Here is a 20009-nt window from a genome sequence, read left to right on the forward strand (position 1 = left end):
AAAAATGAACCTCTTTTCATTGGATCTGAATAATCAAATCCCATGGCCCTAATCAACACCCATAATCTAATTGCAAATGATCCTCAGCTGGCACCTAGATATCTTGCTGCCCAAGAGAAAGCAATTTCACATTTTGAGGAGATTTTTAGGCTACTAGGAGATGATAGTATACATGCCTGCTTAAGGAGATGGAACACACTGCCACACAACTTGAAGATTAGAGAATATCACTCCCCTCAAAGGTTGAGAGAGGCACTCAACAGGACACCTATGTATGAGAAATCAATGCAAAGGTTGAAGGTCAATTGGGTAGGCCTAAAACTTAGTCCATCACTACTCCTAGGGATGCTAGAAGGGATAAAAGAAGAAGAGGAAAAGAGGTAGTGGGAAGAAGTAGAAAGTAAAGAAGGCTTCTATGAACAAGAAGAAGAGACCACAATAGAGGCATGGGATGTCAGAGAGGCTGCCAGAGCCATCAAAGAATCAAGCTTCTTCTGACTCTATAGAAGTCTGGATTGGAACCCATTGGGTCCCTCACCAGATGAACAGTGACAACAGGTAGGACCTTCACTTTTACTTGTGCATATAGCATTGTCACCTCCAAGTTTGTATGAACCCCGAGTTGATAAGTAAAGCTGGTAGCCTAGGAGTTGCAACATCCTTGCTACAATACTGGCACTCATCATCTGCAATATTTCATTATACGTTCATTAACATCTTTGTGTATCCGATAGCTATTGTTCTTTACTTTTAGGGAAAACCCGCAGAGCAAATAGTTGAAAAAAATGGTGAAGAAAGGTAAGGCAATCGTCTCTGAGAAGTTAGAAATGACTCCTCTGTTTACGGATACTATATGCAACAGAGAGGGATGAACCTATACATGGGAGACCATGTATAATATACTGGAGGGAGAGAAACCAAGGATTCTGGAAACGAAAATTACAATTGACGGACATGATTCCTCAGACGCTTCCATGTTTGAGATGACATGCTCATTTTTGCACCACATAGCCACGCGCCTGAAGATAATCCATTATGCTGACATGGTTAAATGGGTTATTGATGAATCTGACATCTCAGACAAAGAATTCAAGACAAGAAGCCCAAGGTTATGGGATCTTTTACCCTAGACAACCTACAACTTATGTACCAACTACCAGAGCCACAAGGCATCCACAACAGGCAGTTCATTGAGAAGTTTTCCAAAGAGAATGACAACCCAGCAGACTGCACCCAGGTCTGGTCAAATAATGAGGAAAAAATCAAGAAAAACAAAAATGGTATGTACACTACTTCATCTATTTGTCCCCCTCATAGATTTGCAACAATCATGCTATGTAGATTATTTGGAAAACCCGATAGTACTAAATTCTCCCTAGAGTGGTTTCCGTTAATAGATGCAACCTTTAACACAACTGTAATGAATTGGGCACAAATTTTGTTTGACAACTTAGTAAGAACAATAATCCAGTATAGAAGGAAAAAAAGTGTTGCTTCGAGGGTTTACCCTCCATTTTTTATGAGCGCATATGTAATGGATGCAATTTGTTTTGGTTCGAAATTCCCTATCATGGGATGGAAGTGGACTGTTCAAAATCCACTTCCCATTCACATATACCATAAGGACATGTGTGAATCCAACTTTCAACCAGATTTTTTCAAGATTTGTCATGGAGTTATGCTCCCTATTCACAAGCGTCTTTATAACCGAGATGCCCCCAGGTTTTCCAAAGAAGTTGAAGTAGATATCCTCCTAGTGGCCAGATGGTTTGGGGAGGAAACATTTACATATATCAAGGTATTTGGCAGCATCACATCCCCCCATGTCCTCCCATACTATGTTCCAGACAAATTGATGGCTAGAAAGATAGCCTATCAAATAGCTAGTGAGGGAGGGATGAAAAAGATATTAAAAGAATAAAAAAGGCCATCTGGCCTACATTCGCTTTACAATGTAGAGCATTTGCATTACACGACCTATGACATGCATTTAAAGAAGCAGAGAACATGTTATATCTGCAATTACCTAAATTCTTTGGAAGGCAATATGACCCGTTCGGCACTGTCAAAGATTTCACCACTTTTGTGAAAATAAAAGTATTCAGTAATGAGGAAGATGCCTTTGATGACGGCTTTTTGCAAAAAAACACCTTCACAGAGGTGAAGCATATGGCACAATTACTTTTTGACTGTGAAGATCTGGAAAACTTTTACAGCTACAGAGAAAGGAGGCTATCAAAGGTCCCATTAGAACAATTATTGGTTGAACCAATAAGGAAGCCTACTCCCAGTGTAAGTATAGAAGGTGACTCTAAAGAAAACTCTAAAATTTATTCTGGAGAAGAATCCCAAGAGAAATCTACCAGGGAATCAAAGAAGTCATCACAAAATGGGAAAAGCAGAAGCATGGAGTCAGTAAACGATACAACCCCATCTACACAGAAGATAGTTGAAGTAACTTTAGTCAGCAAATTGGTTGAAATCCATGCCACCTCCACACATCCAATAAAAACCTTGGTAATTGATTTAGAGGAATAATGGGACAATTTTAATAAAAGGCTCAACACAGAGGAACAAACGCTAGAGTTGCAAACTCCACAATAGAAAGCAACTCAGGAAATTACAACAGAAGAGACTGTAAATACTCAAGAGGTAGAACACATCCCTGCTACCCCACCTCTGAAATAGTTTTGAGAATAGAAGAGATTCCCCCTCTAAATGTGTTTTATATCCCACAACATAAGTCTGTGGTTAAAAGACAAAGAAATAATAGGAAGTTGGACTCTACAACTGCTACTACCCATGAAAATGAACCGATGGATGTTCTCTTACTCACCTGTCGACTCATCCACCAATCTTACTAGACTCTCATAGTTTTCAAGTGCCTACGATAAAATTACCATGGACAAAGCAAAAAAGGTACAAATTTTGCTTAGAGAAAAAGAAGATAAAATTATGTCACTTGAGCAACAATTACAGCAAGCAAAATTTGACCAACAGGCATAGATACAGTTAGCTAAGCTACAATGGGAATTCGAGCAGATGTAAATAGAACATCGAACCAAGTTAGCAGAGAAGGAAGCACAAATAAAGGCAATAAATGATCTACACAAAGATGATCCAAAAATTGATCAGTTTGTTACCGAAGCACTCGGGCTTAACTCGCAGCTGATGCACCAGAAAGAATTATTGTGCCAGAAGATTTCACAATGAAACTCTTATTGCAAAACAAGCGACAAAATGACAAGTCAAGTCGTGAAAATGAGACTTGAATATGATGAGATATTTAAAAAGGTCTCTAATTTCATCACCTGGCAGAATACAAAATATGGGAGAAAATCCGACTTGCCTAAACTAGAAGAGTCGCATAAAGAAATATTATTTTCGAATTGGGATTCTCCGCTTAAAGAAGCAGAAAAGGCAACAACATACGCGACAAAAGAAACAAACGATGTCATAGAAAATGTCAATGAAAATTTACATAGTGCCAACCTTGTGGTAGAATCCATTCCAAGTTTTCTTCCTAATGCAAAACAACTTGAACTATAGTGGAAATAGGCAACATAAGAAAAAGAAGAAGTAATAAGGCAAACGATCAGGTTAAACTGGGAAGCATATTGTTGACATTTGGTAAAACCTCATAGCCAATGGATGACCCTGCAATACCTAACCACTTCTACAGAGAAAATGGCACCAACACTGACCGATGTCATATTTGCTGGACAATTGAAAGTTGAAGTCGGCCAACCAACATAGCTCAAGCCCATGATGGACATTTGCGATTTGAAGGATCAAATGTAGGATAGCTAGTCACCATGTTAATTTCTATTTTGATTTTATTTTTGGATAATTTGAGACAGGTTGTTTAAATATCCTCAACTATTTTTGTAATAATCTATTTTTAGTTTTATAGTTTAAGTATTTAAATCCCTCTCATGCATTTAGAGAGGGGTCCATAAATTTTATCAGAAACAGTGTTCAAAACGTGTACTTCTATCCATTTGAGGAAGTTCTGGTGACATTAATGGAACATGATTTATTTTTATATAATTTAGCATCTCTACTGAAATTGCACTTTTGTACTCTTAGATGGTGTTGAATGGACTGAAGATAGATCAATATTGTTGAAGCACATGAGTAGGACATATTATAAATGGTACTTTTATCTCATAATCCTTTTTACTTATGCATTAAGCATTGATTTCTTTTCGAATTGTTTATGTATGAAAGTCTGAATCTTGATTGACATTGTTGCACTTCTGTATGATGATGATCTATATTTTATGCTGAATACATGAATAATTCCTTATGCGATATATCTTTCACAATTGTTTCAACTAACATTTTATACGAAACGATTATTGTTAAAACGAATTCATTTCTCATCGCAATTGAATTATCTTTATTATTAATTTCTTTTAGACATTATTGTAGATCACATACATCAATTTAATCCCAGGCATATTTATAATTGGATAGTGTTTAAATTAGGATAAAACGCATGTGATTATTAGTTTAGATTAGATTATTTCTAGCTTAGACATTACTTCAAAACATCACATATCACCTCATTAGCACAATCATTAAATAGATTGGGAAACTAGTCCCATTATCCCCAATCGGAGCCACTACTCCAAACAGAAAAGGAGTTGCCAACCAAGGTTTGGACTAGGTGGTTTTCCCCCATGTTGAAGCAATGATTTTCGAGGCTTCAACATGATCCTAGAAGACATAGTGGTGACAATAGCCTCCTGGAAATATCCAATTGATTTTGTTGTGATTTCTCCAAAAACTTCTAAACTCGGACATCCAGTAATTTTAGGATGACCTTGGTTGGCCACTGTTGATGCTGTCATTGGGTGCACAAATGGAGTAATGATTATTTCTAATGGATCACACAATTAGACATTGACTATTTTTCCACCTGCCCAAATGGCTGCTGAAGTACCTCTCTGGTTGGAAAGTCCTTATGGTGATGAAGACTATATCTTTCCCTTATTAACTTTAGAACAATCATGAGGACTCGAGGAACAATAAGAAGATCATGTTTTACAACAGTTCTTGTCTGATATTACTTACATTAATGATCCTGTTTATTTTAATGGTTATCAACATGTTTTCAACAATGAATTTTAGGGAACTTGTCATCCAAGTGTATTTGCAACATTCACTATGGCAGCATTAGAAGGTAGCAATGAAATAAGTACCAAACCTATTGAAATTGGTGATGGAAAGACACTACACATTGGCATTAAGTACAGTACAGAATAGAAGAAACAAGTATTGAGCATGATTCAAAAGTAATCTGGAGCATTCGCCTGGGATTACTTAGACATGAAAGGTATTCATCTAGACACATGTATACACCATATTTATACAAATGAATAAATTATACCTGTTAGGCAGCCTTAGAGGCATATGAACACATATCTAAAAGAGATTGTTAAAGATGAGTTTCATAAACTATTGAGTGAAGATTTCATCTACCCTTTTCCGACAACAAATGGGTGTCACCCTTGGTGGTGGTCCCAAAGAAAAATGGGAAATGGAGAATCTGCGTAGATTATTGAAAGCTCAATAAGGCTACTTTGTGGGACTATTTTCCTTTACCTTTTATTTATCAGGTACTTGGTATATTATCAGGGAATAAGTATTTTTATTTTCATTTCAAATAGCCCTGGAAGATCAAAAGAAGACCACCTTTACCTGCCCATGGGGCACCTATGCCTACTGTGTTCTTCCCTTCGGTTTAGGCAACGCTCTAGCTACTTTTCAGCGAGCTGTTCTGGCTATCTTCTATTATTTGATACATGACTGTGTAGAAGTCTATATGGACGACTTCATGGTATATGGGGATGATTTTCATCAAGCCTTGGAAAACTTGGAAAAGGTACTGATTCATTGTCAAGAAGCTCATTTGGCCCTTAATAGTGCTAAATGTAAAATGATGCAAACTAAGGGGATTGTCTTGGGACATCCCGTATCACATGAGGGGATAAAAGTTAACCCTGCGAAAATAGAGGAAATATCAATATTCAAATTCCCACATCATAAAAAGAGGTAAGAATTTTCCTGGCACATGTAGGGTACTATAGGAGATTTAAATTGCTTACCAAAGATGTTGATTTTTTTTCGGTTACTTACTGTCAGAATGATTTTTAGGAACTAAAGGATAAACTGACTACTACTCTGATGTTGCGAGGACCTAACTGGTCTCTCCGATTCCATATTTGTACAAATGCATCAGACACTTCTCTTGGAGTGGTGTTGGGTCAAAGGGAGGATCACTTTCCTTACGCTATTTACTTTGTTAGCAAGAATATCCCACATACAGAATTAAATTATACAGTTACTAAAAAGGAATTATTTGCAGTTGTTCATGCCATTAGCAAATTTAGACATTAATTGGTTATGAGAAATTTGTCCATACCGATCCTTCTACCATTAGATTTCTTATGAATAAGCCTATTACTAATGGAAGAATTACAAGATGGCTACTTTTGCTATAATAATTTAACGTTACTGTGATTGACAGGCCTAGATGATATAATTTGGTTGCATATTTCCTATATTGAATGAATATTTCCCAAAATCCAGCTCCACTACCAGTTCTAGATGATTTTCCAGATGAAGATCTATTTACTGTTTCAACATTCACTCCCTAGTTTACTGACATGGCTAACTACTTAGTGACAGGGAGGCTGCCCCAAAATCTTTCCAACAGGGAAAAACATAACATAGTGCAGCAGAGTGCCAATTATTCTTGGATATATGGGGACTTGTTCTACATAGGACATGATTTGATCATGAGAAGGTGTGTGTAGGAGGATGAAATGTTTGATGCGTTGAAAGCTTGCCACAATGAGCGTTGTGGTAGCACTTTTTGGATAAAAGAACAACCTACAAAGCCCTACATGTGGGCTACTATTGGCCCACACTTTTCAAAGATTCTAAAAAGTTTGTTTCAAGTTGTGATGCATGTCAGAGAATGGGAAGACCAGTTCTGGCAGATGAAATGCCTCTTTAAACACAAATATCGGTCGAACCTTTTGAGAAGTGGGCATTGGGAAGTGGGTAATAATGTTCCTTGATGGCATCTCGAAAATAATTCCAAGTGGGTGCAAGCTAAAAAAAATGAGGATTCACTCTCGTCCTTTTATTCACATTAGGTTTCCCACCAGTCCTTGACGTGTGGGGTGGATTTGAGAAGTGAAAATGTAATATTTTCCCAATTGGAAAAGTCATGAACTGAAAAATATCCTTCCAATAGATTTAACCATTTATCAATGACATCTGCATCTATCAGGACTTCGAACATGGGAATATCAAAGTTAAATTGTACCTTAAAAGGAGTGGTGCCTCCAGAGTGGCTGCTGGATGTAGATGCATCGCCCCAAGGTAACCGTAGAAGGATCTAGGCAAAGTTATCCATCATCGCATCCCTCTGTCGCTTGAGAGCTTCTTTGAGCAAAATTTTGAAAGGATCTCCTGCCCCATCGTCTTTATATTCTTCCGCCAGGGGAGATTGTCGGGTTTTGTGAGGTTGATCCTGCAATGGTTCAACCAGATCGAGCCCTAATTCCTTATACCTTGACCTCATTGGGGACATGCAAATAAAAACAAAGAAAGAGAAGACTGCTCTGATACCACTGATCCGAACTTAAACATGAATGAAACAACTTACAGATATAATCATAAACACAGAGATGCAGTAGAAAAAAACTTCATTTCATTAATGGAAAAATACTTAACCATGCTTACAAACATAATGGAAATAAGATAGCTCAGGCAATGTTAGCTTATCTTTGAGGAGAGATGTGGCAGCTACATGCCTCTGAATTATGTTACAATGATGCTTAAAGGCCTATTTATTATTGACAAACAATGGAAAACCCTAAACATAAAAAAACCTAACCCTAGGAGATGAAGCGCCAAAACTATGGGCCCCGTTTAGGTAAATTGGTACATCAACTTCCCGGGGTCATAACTTTGGAATACGATCTCTGTTTGGCTACCATAATACCTCGTTTCGAAGATCTCAAAGAGAAGGCCAAAAACAAATAGGCAAGCCAATCTAGGACGTTTTCAGTCTCTCCGTTTTCCCTAAAAGACGCCGTTTAGGCCCTCAAAATAGCTCTGGAAGTTTAGGACCCGAAAAACTGTCAAAAATAGTAAACTGTGCTACAATTAAGGAAACCAAAATACTAAAAGGGACAGTGTTGGGGGTCCAAGTGGAATAGGTAGGTGGCCACCAATATCCACCTGGATCATTCCTCCCCGCTTAGGGAGCAATGGTCCCCATTGCGTCGAGTGCCTCCATGAGATGGGGAAACTTCTGTTGAACTTGGTCCCTAGTGAGCCACTTGGCTTGGTGAAGAAGTTGGCCAGCTTTGACAACCTGATATAGTTGAATATTCTTCTGGCGAGTGCTCTTGGTTTATGTGTCCATTATCTGATTAGTGGTGGTCTGTTCCTTGCAGTCTAGGTTTAGCTCTTTTGGTGTGAGCTATTATGCAATGTCAGATGTCTCCAACAATGGTGGGAAGTATGGCCGAAGGCAATCTACATTGAAAACTAGGTGCAGACCAAGGAACGGTGGGATTCTGAGCTCGAAGGAATTATCACCGATAGCCTTAGTGATGGTGTATGGCCCATATCGAAGAGGGCGAAGCTTGCGATAGGCCCAACAAGGCACTCTTTCTGAAAATGAAGCCAAACATTGTCGCCCACCTGGAACTTGTGCGACACTCGATGTTGATCATGGCACTTCTTGTACTTAGCATTGCATTTGTCCAATATATCATGGACCTATTGGTAGATGTGTTGAATGTGCTTAATGAAGTTGTTACCCCTTTCAGCTCTGGACTACATGTGAGCCGAATCTACCTGAGTGGCTGTAAATGGTATGGCCACATCATTGGGGCATAATGGCTGAAATCCCAACCCTAATTGAAAGGAGATGTAGCCTGTTGAGCTGTGGAGAGCTCTATTGTAGCTATGTTGGGAGACTTTCATCCCATGTGCATGGATGCTTCGAGTTGGACATGAGCGGAATGTGTATGATCATTCTGTTGACAACCTGTGTTTGGCCATCAGTTTGGGGATGGAAAGCCGAGGACTTAGTGAATTTTGTATCCAGCATTGACTAGAGACTTGACCAAAATTCACTCACGAATTTGCTGTCCCGATCTGAGATAATGTACTGTGGGATCCCAAAGTGTACCCACACTCGCTCAAAGAAGAGCTTAACGATGGCCTCTGCTGAGATACTCTTCTTGCATGTCGCCATGATGGCCATCTTAGAGAATCTGTCGATGACCACGAAAATGCAATCGTCGCCATGCTTAGTAGAAGGAAGGTTCGACATATAATCCATGGAGACAGATTCCCAAAGTCGGCTAGGAGTAGGTAGAGGAGTATACAGGCCTTTCTTCTTGATGGTTGGTTTGGCAATGGTGCAGGCGGTGCAGGATCTAATGTACTTCCCAACATCCTAATGAAGTTTTGGCCAATAAAAATACTTCTGCAATATCACCACAATTTTCTCTACTCCGAAATGTCTAGCGATCGATTGTAGTTTGCCTCCCAAATCATCTTGGTACGCTCACTTGAAGGAACACATATGTGTCCCAAGTGGCTTAAAAATGCATCCTAAAGGTGAAAATTTGGAACTTTCTTCCCTTCCAGGAGTGTCTGGTATATGCTGCCAAATTCTAGATCGCTCTTGTAAACATGCGGCCACCCCAATGTCTCGTGCCCACAGGAGTCGAGCACAGTGATCAGCACCATGACTGGTGGTTTGCTGAGGCAATCAATGACATTATTGGTGCTTCCCTTCTTATAATTAATGTTCAAATGGAACTGTTGCAGATAGGTGGACCATTTCTGATGGCGATCATTCTACAACTTCCCTTGTGTCTGTATGAACTATAGAGGTCGGTGGTCTGTGTGGATGACCATTTCCTTCCCTAGAATGTAATGCTTCCATTGATGACAAGCCTGCACAATGGAATACATTTCTTTGTCGTAAGTGGGGTACTTTCGGACTATGTCTGAAAGTGTCTCATTGTGGTAAGCCATTGGATGCCCATGTTGAGTAAGAGATGCCCCAATAGCATAGTTAGAGGCATCTGTCTCAATCTCAAATGGTTGTTGCAGGTCTGGTAATGTAAGCACTGGTGCAGAACATAGGAAATTATTCAACTCCGAGAATGCTCACTGCTAGGTTTCCGACCAAAAGAACTTTGCTTTCGCTCTACCCTTTATGACTTGACTTAAAGGCCAAGCGATATGAGAGAACCCTAACACGAACCTGTAGTAGAAATTGGCAAGACCCAAAAAGTTGTAGAGCTCTATTAGAGTGGTTGGGGCTGGCCAATCTTGAATGACTTGCATCTTATATGGGTCCACATGTACGCCTCCTCATCAATGATGTACCTAAGATATTGAACCTGGGTCAGGCCAAAGGTGCATTTCTTCAAGTTAGCACACAGCTTGTGTGGTCGAAGGGTTTGAAGGACCTGTCGAATATGGTGGAGGTGTTCTTCCCAACTCTAGCTGAAGATCAAGATGTCATCTAGATACACCACCACGAATGCATTGGTGAAGGGCCGCAAGATGTCGTCCACCAGTCTCATGAAGGTTGCAGGGGCGTTCGTCAATCTGAACGGCATGAACAACCATTCAAAAAGGCCCTCCTTGGATTTGAAGGCAGTTTTCCACACATTAAAGGGTTTGATAGGCATGTAGTGATAACCTGACTTCAAGTCAATCCTGTTGAAATATTTGGCCCCCTTGAGCTAGTCCAGAAGGTCATCAATCCGCGAGATTGGGTACCTATTCCAAACAATTATCTTGTTCAGCGCCTAATAGTCAATATAGAGTCTCCAGGTCCCATCCCTCTTCTGTACCAATACAATCGGGCTCCCACAGGGTGATGAGCTTGGCCTGATGTGCGCTTTCTACAGTAGTTCCCGAATTTGCCTCTTGATCTCATCGTTCTCCAGAACAGAGTGTCAATAGATCGGTCCATTGGGTAGCGGTGCGCCTGGGGTTAGATCGATGGAGTGCTTGACTTGAATGTGCAAAGGTTACCCTATGGGTGAGGAAAAAATGTCCATGTACTCCTCCACAACCGTATCCATCTATTGTTGCTGTGTAGAGGAGCCTTGCCTGGAAGCCATGACCACAACCTTCTTCTTGCCTCGGGGGTGAATCATAAGGAAAACGAATTTCCTGGTTTGGGAAATGATCTTACCGCATTTCTTTGGAGTGATCAAAGAGATGGCGGTAGGGGGGGCTACCTTTGGTATCATGTACAACTTATTAGCCAAAGTAATAATCATAGAGTGAGGTCTAGACTCATATACAACATGTCGCTTCCACAAGTATGGTTGCCCTAACAATACATCAGAAACTTCAAGAGGAGCAACGTCACATAATACCTCATCTGTGAAGGGCTTGATGCTATAGGGAAGGCGACACGGCTGGCTGACGCGAAGATCTCATCCTAGGTGAAGCCACCTAATAGTGTACGTATGTGGATGTGTTGTAGTCTTTAGGCCCAGCTACTTCACAACTTCTACTGAAATGAGGTTCTTTTGGCTCCCGTTGTTGACAATGAACTGCATCGAAGAACCCTTCACCCACATCTATGAGTGGAAGAGGCGTTCCCCCTCCTCTGGATCTTCAAACTCAATTTTATGGATCTTTGTGGTGGCCACAGTGGCACTAGGCTCTGTATCAATGACCTGCTTCCCTTTTCAGTCCCCTTATCGGGTTATGTTTCAAAGTCGGAACCTGCTTCTGATTTGGAAGCCTTCAACTTGGCCACTAGTGATTGCTTGGCCCGACAATCACTTGTATTGTGAGTGGTGCTCTTATGGAACTCACACCATTTTCCCATGTCCTTATTCATCTTTGTGGTGTTGTTCCTTGCTTGTGGCTTTGGCGGGTTGTCCTTGGTAACCTCGCCTTGGCTTGGTCCCTTATTCTATGGTTTGGGGGTGCCTTTTCCTTGGTTTGGATTCACAGCTCCAACGTCTCGATTCTTCTGTTTAAACGTCTGCTCAATCATTACAATGTACCGATACACCGTGATGAGCAAGAAAATGTTGAGGAACTCCATCTCATCCTAGATATAATTGTGTAGATATCCACGGTACTTGAGAACCAAATTCCACTCAGTATCCTTGATACCCAACTTTGTGCGAAGGGTATGGAAAGTATTTGTGAACTCCAGCACATCTTGGTCCCTTCCTTGCCGTAGTGTGGTCCACTTTATGTATTTATCTTCATAGCTCCTGACAGGGTAATACTATTCCTTGATGGAATATCAAAAAGAATTCGAAGTGGGTGCAACTGAAAACATCGGGGATTCACTCTCATCCTTTTGTTCATAGTAGGTTTCCCACTAGTCCTTGACATGTGGGGTAGCTTTGAGAAGTGAAAATGTAATATTTTCCTGGCTGGAAAAGTTTGACATGAACAGAAAAATATCCTTCCAGTAGATTTAACCATTTACCTATGACGTTTGCATCAATCAGGGCTTCGAATACGGGAATATAGAAGTTAACTTGTACCTTAAAAGGAATGGCACCTCTAGAGTGGCTATTGGATGAAGATGCATCACCCCTGGGTAGCCGTCGAAGGATTTGGGCAAAGTTATCCATCATCACATCCCTCTGTCACTTGAGGGCTTCTTCAAACAACATTTTGAAAGGATCTCCCACCCCCTCATCTTTCTTTTCTTCCGCCATGGGAGGTTGTCGGGTTTTGCGAGGCTGATCCTGCAATGGTTCAACTAGATCGAGCCCTAATTCCTTATACCCTTACCTCATTGGGGACATGAAAAGAAAAACAAAGAAAGAGAAGACCACTTTGATACCACTGATCCGAACTTAAATAAGAACACAAAAACTTACAGATATAATCATAAACATAGAGATGCGGAAAAAAAACACTTCATTTCATTAATGGAAAAACACTGAACTATGCTTACAAACATAATGGAAATAAGATAGCTCAGGCGATGTTAGCTTATCTCTGAGGAGAGATGTGGCAGATACATGCCTCTAAACTATGTTACAATGAGGCTCAAAGTCCTATTTATTATTGAAAAACAATGGAAAACCCTAAACATCCAAAAACCTAACCTTAGGAGATGAAGTGCCAAAACTGTGGGCCCCGTTTGGGTAAATTGGTACATCAACTTCCTGGGGTCATAACTTTGGCGTACGATCTCCATTTGGCTACTATAATAGCTCGTTTCAAAGATCTCAAAGAGAAGGCCAAAAACGAATAATCAAGCTAGTTTGGGATGTTTTCGATCTCTTCGTTTCCCCTAAAAACGCCGTCTAGGGCCTCAAAACAACCCTGGAAGTTCAGGACCCAAAAAACTGCCAAAAATAGTAAACTGTGCTACAATTAAGGAAACCAAAAAACTAAAAGAGACAGTGTTGGGGGTCCAAGTGGAATAGGTAGGTGGCCACCAATATCCACTTGATCATTCCTCCCCCCTTAGGAAGCAATGGTCCCCATTGCATTGAGTGCCTCCATGAGATGGGGAAACTTTTGCTGAACTTGGTCCCTAGTGAACCACTTGCCTTGGTGAGGGAGTTGGCTAGCTTTGACAACCAAATATAGTTGGATCTTTTGCTGGCGAGTGATCTTGATCTGTGTGTCCATGATACGATCAGTGGTGGCCTATTCCATGTAGTCTGGGTTTAAATCTGTTGGTGTGAACTGTTCTGCAATGTTAGATGTGTCCAACAATGGTGGGAAGTATGACTGAAGGTGATCTACATTAAATAGTGGGTGCAGACCAAGGAATGGTGGGATGTTGAGCTCGAAGGCATTGTCACCGACGACCTTGGTGATGGTGTATGGCCCATATCAGAGCGGGTGAAGCTTGTGGTGGGGCCCAGCAAGGCGCTCTTTCTACCAATGAAGCCAAACTTTTTCACCCACCTGGAACTTGTGCGACACTCGATGTTGATCATGGAAATTCTTGTAATTAGCATTGGATCTGTCCAATATATCATGGACCTATTGGAGGATGTGTTGAATGCGCTCAATGAAGCTGTTATCCCTTTCAACTTCGGACTGCACATGAGCCAAATCTACCTGGGTGGTTGTAAATGGTATGGCCACTTCAACAGGGCATAATGGTTGAAATCCCAGCCCTATCTGAAAGCGGTTGTGGCCTGTTGAGCTGTGGAGAGCTCTATTGTAGCTATGTTGGAAATAGTGGTGTTGGCTTGTTGGGAACTGACCCAGGTTCAGAGTTAATTAGCTAAAAAATCCCTGTACTACTGGCCTTTTTGGCAATAGTCCACAGAGCATGGACTGAGGTCTCACCCGAAGTAGTATGGGAGAGTGCTCGAACCAGGTTTTCGCACCCTTGAGATGTTTGAGAGGTTGAAATGGTCCAACGGTTAGTACCTTCGTGCACTTCCCAGGCCTTCGCGCCCTGATATACTTGCCTTCGCGCAGCCCTAACCAGGGCTATGGAGCTTCCGCGTTACTGGAGCAGCACTCTGCGCTATTCCCCAAGTCACACCTGATATCTTACTTATCTTCCTATGCCTAGTCAATTATCTTCGCGTAAATGGATGTCTTACGTTATATTTATTTGTACGACACATTTATAAGAGGTTGCGCAGGGAAATAAACAGTACACTTGCAATTTAACCCCAATCACACATTAAAACATGAAAATATACAAAATAATATGTTAAACTTATTTTTATTAATTCTTCATTGGTTACAGACTCAACCTTCCTTGCGCACTCAGCTACAGGGGTCCACGCACTCAGCTGCAGACTACTAGACCTCTGCGCACTCACCTACAGAGCCTTCTCCTACTCTACAACCCAAAGAGACACTTTACACTTCGACTTCCATTCTATTCTTCACTTTGCTATCCTCTCTCTACACTTGGAGCCTCGCTCTATTTATACAATTCCATGGTTCACGGACCATGGGTGGGTCTATCAAGCTGACATTACATTACAAAAACGAGGGCGGACAACCTTGTGACTCTATTATAACTTTGCGCTCCGCATCCATAATTCGTGGAGCTTTTACAAAAGACTTGGTCAAAACTTGGGCTTTAAGCCCCTAAATGTGCCTTGGGGGGGATTCCATGCCCAATAGGCCCCCAACACAAACATCGTGACTTGCCCTCGAGTTACTCTATCGGCATAGAGATCTTTGCATGGAGTCCCTCCAACTCTATCCGAACTGCTGCAAGGTCGGTAGCGCACTGAGAAGCTGCCTGCTGGATCTCTTAGATGCATTGTTTCGAGACTGTGGTGTCGGAAATGCTTCCTTGCATATGTGCCTATTTTCCCTACATCTGTGCAAGCTTACCTTCAACTGCTACTATGATGGTGAAGGCCTCATCGATCCAAGGCTGAACGCGTGCCTTCAGGATTGCTTCTTTGTGCCGTGCCATGTTCACCTGTTCTTTCAGCGCTTTGGCCTATTGCATTTGCGCAAGCCTCTAAGTGAGGGCCACTGTCTGCGCTGTTCCTTTCACGCTGTCACACTACTACTAGATTTCTCATGCCTCTGTCTCTAAGTGCTAGATGTTGGCGTCCTCCTACAAATTTTTGAGGACCTCAAATGACTCCTCCAACATTTTGGTGCAGTCTCTAACGGTACTTCCGATCTCATCCAGTTTCGTTGTAATAGCGCTAGCGTGCTGTTATCTTACTTCCAGAGGGGTGGACAACTGCACCTTTAATCGCAACTCCGTGATATGAAGGTTCAGCTCTAGCTAAACCTTTGTCATTTCCTCCCGCGCCTTGCGCACCCTTGCTGCTAGACTGCGGATGTGTGCTTCTGCTAGTGTGTCTGCTGGGATGGCTAGCTCAGGGATGCTTTGACAAGCTTTGTCCAGTACCTGTACCAGCTGTCGGTTCTATGACACCACTTTTTCGCGCTGTAAGCTTAACTTTCCATGTTGATTTTCTGCTTGCTTAGTACCTACAGTGCGCAGCTCTCCCTAGCCCGCAGCTATGCAATAATCCCATTCTGCACAACATATAATGTGTCCCGCGGGAGTGCAGCCATGTTGACTCCGATACCCTTCAGTGTGCTGATCATAGGCCTTTCGACCTCATTTTTTGTCACCAGTGCCCCTCTCAGTAGCACTATGGTGTTTTCCACCCGAGTGCGTAGCATCTGCTCTACTACAGTTGTCCCTATTGCGAGGCTGGTCGAAAGGGTACCAGCCTAAGGAGCGCACACCTGCAACTCCTGCAGCTGCACTTTGAGGGCCCCCAACACAATCTGGTTCTCCTACATAAAATTTTGGAAGGCCTCGGAGGTGACATCACACACTGTCTTGCCAATATCATGCAGATCACCCTCGATAATGGTGATCATGTCAATTGACAACTTCGATTCCTTGACCTTCTTGTGCGGCCCTGTCCGCTCGGTCGGGTGCAGGTGCTTCAACTTTGTTGACGTGCTTTCTAGGTTTGCGCTTCCCCTTTCTTCCTCTGCTTCCTATCCATGCGAAGGTGACTTTTGGCCCTCACGCGCCTTCGTGGCTGCCTCTTGGGCTGCTGCTACTGCTGCTGCTGCCTTTTTTTATTCAGTTGCTATTTGTGAATCATCTTGCGTCTCTTGCGCTTCAGCTACTGTTGCCTCCTTCCTTCTCTTTTCTGCCAACTGCGCCATGCGCAGTTGGGCCTCCTCTTTCTTCCTTTGTGCTGCAGTCTTTTCCATTGCCGTAATGTTTGGAGCGCGCCGTTCCGATGGCCATGTCTCTAATACATTAAATATTACATTGTCCGTGGCTACAAAGGGTATCTCTCTCCATTGCTTGGTCAGGTCCTTACGCGCTCTGATGTATATGCTGTGAAGGTATGCTTTAAAGTCTGCAAAACTTTGCAGGCTGCTGTAGACAGTGGGTGCTTGTGGTTGATCCCCATTCTGAGGTTCATCTTCATGAACACCAAAAATATCTTACTGTCGCAGATCCTATTTTCATCCTTTGTGGCCCAGAGCGAAATGTACTTTGCGGTGTTCAGCAGATCTCTGTCAATTGTGGGGAATTGACTATCCTCTGAAAATTCCCCTGCCACGAGCACTATGGACAACAGAAGCCATGCATAGTGGAACATCTTGCCTTGTTCCTGAGCTTCGCAGAAATTCTCCAGGAATTCCTTGCAGAGGAACTCGGACCAGTTAAACTGGACCTCCTTCGCGCGCTGCTCAGCAAGTGCTACCACTGGCGTGGGTACCTCGTCCGTGCGGCACTTGCGCATTACCTTACCTGCTAGTATTTGGGTTGCCACTCTTACTACTTTGTCATTTATGCTGGATATGGCATAGCCCCACTTCTTCTTTTCTAGTTTATACTTCTTCTTCATGGCTTCCGTGATAGCTAGGTCACTACTTTTCCCCTCCGAGATATCTGCGGGGTCCTCTCCTATGCATGGCAGCCAGGTGATGCGGTGAATCAAATGTTTTGTGATGGGAATGGGCTCCTTCAGCCACAAACACCCACCATGCACCAGGCAGAGTAGCTACCTGATGACGAAAATTGTTATTGGGGTGCGATGGAAATGCAACACCCACAATAGGTTTAGTATCCCTACCTTCTCAACTCTACACAACCACTTTCGCGGCTCTAATTCAGTAACCCCCGCCACAATGTTATGCTTAGGCTTCATGAGTTGCACGGTCTTTAGGTGAGGGAACTTCTCGTGGTCAGCAAGGTCCCAATCTTCAAATTTTAAGCTAGGCACCTGTACTAGGTGCGTGCCCTCAAAAATGATGTTATCTGGTAGGAGCGAGATCTAGAGAGAGCTCTTGCTCTCGTCAAGATCCTTGGGTAGTTTCGCCTTCCCTTTCTGCGGGGGGATATAGGCGGGCAACTTTGTTGGAGGGTGCGCAAGCTTAGTTTCCTCCTCCATGCCTTCATCCTCGTCTTCTTTGATGATCAGGTCCTCCAGGTCTTCCTCCTCCTTGTCAGTTTCTATGTTAACGAGTTTCCCCTTCTCTTCCATCGTCAGCCTGGTGCGTAGCGGGTTTTGTGGGGACACACGTATGGAACCATCGCCTATTTGTCCTTCTTTGGTCTTGGCATGCATGGTGATTTCGGGACTTCTACCACAATCCCAGAACCTTCAAGGGCATCCCCCATAGTCAGGGCTTGCACGGCCTCTTCAACAGTCATTTTTATGATATCCATAGCTTCCTCAGATGCTGCCATTGTGTTCGACTAGAAATATAGCGCTCGTGTATTCAGGGGCTCAATGAACACCTGGCACAGGTCAAACAGGGCTCTGCTAAGGCTACGCGGGGTATAAAATTGCTCAATTCGCAAATGACCAAGTGTTTTTTGCTGGGTAGCCCTTTGCAATTTATAGTGCCTTTTGAATTTGAATTCGACTGTTGCCCCCAAAATCTCGTTCATTAATGCTCCCTTGGCGGGAGATTTTCCCAAATATTTCCCATAAATCGTGTCTTAAATGCCTACCACTCGCTCCATTTGGCCTTAAGTTGAGCATTCCATCATGAATAATGACTCCAACTGTCACTTTCGGGCCAACCCACATGGCAGCACAACCACCCTTCCACGGTTGTGGACCTTGTGACTCTTTGCTTCTGCGCACAACTCCAACATCGCACAACTCCCAGTTAGAGTAGTTTATAGTCCCGCACCTCCTTCCAACTGCCTAGAGTGCTAAGAATGTACTTCCCTTGGCTAGTGAGGTCGCCGCGCCACTTGTATAGGGTGTCATCTAGTCATCCATCACTTTTCCTAGAAAACATCCACCTTTTATTGTTACTGACGGCGTCGTGCACTTTATCATTTGCAACGTGCCACCCTAGTTGATTCGCTTAGTAATGTGTTGTCCAAGCTAGTCCTCCAACTTGTTAGCATGATCATGCACACCTTGTTTTATAAACTTGGTCTTCTTATCGAGAAAATCTTCCTTTATCTCATCCTCCAGCTTCTTGACTTCTTCTTCTACCAGAGAGCTTTTCTTCCTTAATCGCACCCTTTCTTTCTCAAGTTCTTGGAGCCTAAAATTGCCCTGTTGGATTTCTTCTCTCAAGGTTCCATGAACTATCGTACCTAAAGGTGCTGTCATGCATAGACTAGGCATTTCATGTTTTATGTGGCTTACAGTGTTTGCTTCATACTCCAGCCTTGGCGGTGCTTGCGCGGTCAGGTTCTTGTATGCAGTCCTATAAGCCCATAGAATCGCTAGTACGCATAGGTCCCAGTTAGTCCGCTTCGAATTTTGGACTGTGTTCAGTTCTTCACATATTATATTAAAGGCTTCTACGTGGATAACCTTCTACGCACTTGGTCTTTCCATACTCCGTGGTTCAAACCGAAGGGGATTTTTGCGCCATTTCCTTTCCCGCACCTGCTTACTGACCGTATCTGCTAACACGAAGACTGTGTGCTTCTGCGCAAGTTTCACACCATATGCCTACATCCATCAAGATAGTTGGGTGCACAGACCGTTTCGTCCGGAAATCTCATCCGTCAATCACATATGAGGCTGCCCAAACCGCATGCGCATCCTCCTTCTGCATTTGCACCAATCCTAAAAAATTCTTTGGTGCGTACCCCACCACCTTGTGGGAATAGCATGCAGTACCCATTTCAAAGCTTCGAAACATTGCTGTTCTGGCACTTCCCTTTCAAATTTGTTCAAGAAGTCATCTACTTCAGTTAACCCATCATATATAGGCAAATCCCTCAGCTCCGTCGATACAAAGCGTAGCGATTTCATCATCATGTTATAGTTCAGTGTGGTTACCTCATGTGACCGGTTCTACCATCATTCTATTTCCTCATCTAAATCCGATGTGCATGAGCTTTCGCGTTCCCATGAGAGTCGTCCATCTGCAGTCAGATTCACCCAGTCTTGCTCTCATGCATTTATCTTGTACATGCAGTCCAAGTCATCGTTGCTGTCGTAGTCATGCACCGGCTTCGTGTAGTGCGATCTTTTTGCATGGTCTAAAGGTAC

Source organism: Pinus tabuliformis, chromosome 3_1 (assembly GCF_031772625.1).
Source record: "Pinus tabuliformis cultivar Carrire ecotype Pingquan chromosome 3_1, CPIR1, whole genome shotgun sequence".
In the NCBI taxonomy this organism is placed as follows: Eukaryota; Viridiplantae; Streptophyta; class Pinopsida; order Pinales; family Pinaceae; genus Pinus; species Pinus tabuliformis.